Source organism: Apteryx rowi, unplaced genomic scaffold, assembly GCF_003343035.1.
Source record: "Apteryx rowi isolate R43461 unplaced genomic scaffold, aptRow1 scaffold_820, whole genome shotgun sequence".
Classification (NCBI taxonomy): domain Eukaryota; kingdom Metazoa; phylum Chordata; class Aves; order Apterygiformes; family Apterygidae; genus Apteryx; species Apteryx rowi.
The window spans coordinates 167,227-169,513 of NW_020451117.1; positions in this window are offsets into that span (position 1 = coordinate 167,227).

The window sequence follows — 2,287 nt, forward strand, 5'->3', positions numbered from 1 at the left end:
AACTCATAGCGTTTTTCAAGACGAGATTAAATTCAGATTTCGCCCTTGACAAGGTCAAGCCACGGGGTTACATGGAGGAAGGAGGTGTGTATCTGACGGGACTAGAAGAATCCAAGGCTTTACATAAATGTAAATCTACTCTGGACTTTTAATGATTTTTTTTATATATATTTACACATCAACTGGAATCGATTTGATTTTGACACATATGGCATCCATTTCTAACGTGCACGTCACCTCTGAGTGCAAAATCCATACCTCTTACCTTTCCAAGCACTGCGGTTCACCCTGCTAAGGCTTTCGGGAGTCACGAGTGGGGACGACACCTCTGTGTACACTGACTAGCCGGGGTCTGTCTGTCTGTCTGTCCCGCTCCTCGGTTTTGCTGTGGAACATGTGTATGGAGATTTCCCATGCCGAGCTGACGTAAGGAGGACCACTGCAGAGTACAAACTTTGAGAAATAATATTTTGTCCTTCCTAGAGGAAAATGTCTGTGTTAGAGACAGTGCTCTCTTAACCATAGGTTTGAAAGGAGAATTGAAGGGGGGGAAAGAGAATTAAAGAGGGAAAAATTACATACCTACACCTTCATGAGGCCAATCACGAGCAGTTGTAATATGGATGTAGTGATGGGTATAATCTTATTTCCTTGGGGATAGGGGTGGTAAGGAGTGGGTAGGGGGAAGAAAGAGAAGTAAACAAAAGACTTAATTATTTACTTTAAGAATATCAGGTATAAATTTGCCATATATCATAAAGAAACAATCACTGAAGAAAAAAAAAGCAAAGATTTAGCAAATTTTAATTAGCTCACGTTTTATTTATGACAACTGGCTATGTGCTGTCATCTTTTTGGAGACAAATCATATATAAATGCTAAAAATAAAATGGCAAAAAGTGTGAATTTCAGTGTTTTAAGAGAAACAAATACATAAAGGAAACTAACCTTCTGGCTTCTGGCTCACAAACTTTCTCCAGGAAATACCTATGGAGAACGACAGTTTGGCAAATACCACACAACACTTAATTGAAACTTGGAGTTGTGCAATGCACTAACATCGGATCATTAAAATAACTGAATCGCATATTCTTTAGAAGGTGACTAGTGAGGAATTTAATCAGAAGCCAAACGATGTAAATATGGTAATTTTGTTGTTGTCTACTTTAAATGTCAAGAGCTCTACTTTGTCGCTCAGTCCACATATGCAAAGAATGGAGAGTTGTTTGGAGTTATTTTAAATATCTATAAATATATATATTTCCCTGCAGGAACCAAAGCGTGAAAAAATGCAATTTAAAAAGAAAAAGGAAAAAAAAGGAAAATATTTAAAAGTCTATATCAKTTTACAAAGGATACGGTGTTCTACCGTTAAGGTAATTTGCTGTTGAGAATATCTGAATGTATATTTCATACATGAACGGTGTTTTACAAGACTTGTACATAATAAAAAAAGAACCCATGACCTATTTTGTTCAAATGCTTTTTTTTCTTTTTTTTTCTTTGAGGATAGAGGGTGTGAAATTTCTTTACATGTGCAACAACGTGGTGATAAGAATGTTTTCTGAACAATAAATTTACCAAAAGGATGTAATTTCTTTGACACAGTTCACAAAATGCAATATCTTTATATGACATCACTGTTTTCAATATGTATCATCTATATGTATATACAGTTTTCTTTTAATATGAGAAAGTATTTGGTTGCATGTATACAGTGGAACAGCRCACAAGGAAAATAAAAAAATGGAAACTTTATATTTTTATTCTGGTGTTACGTTACTGCATATTATTTTATCTGGTGTAAGTTTGGGACTCGAAATTCTTCATGGCCTTGTTCAGTCATTTTGGGCTAATTATTATTCCTTTATGAATCTTCGCTTTTTTTGTGTGGAGTAAACAAGTGAAACCAACCTTGCTCAAGCATCGTTTCAGCGGGCTACAGGGAAAAAAGAATGGAAATTAAGAATGTTCATAGCTCGCTACATGCATAGCCCTTTCCTTATCCTTTGTACAATGCAGGCAGGGAAAGATCTTATGTTCTGGGGGTTGATGTGACATTACTGTTTTCTTCAGACCACATGTGTCCAGGAGAGCTACTTTTGAATTGTTGGTAGTGTCGGTAGCGGTTGGGGCATATTTTATAAGACCACCACCAAAGCGAAGGTACGAACGAACTGATGTGTGTGTTTAATACTGTGAGAGCCCTAAGAAAATTGTTGTATTTGAAAAAAAAATTCCGCATGGCGGTGTGGTGGAAATGGTCTGTTTGAAATTGTCCTTGATC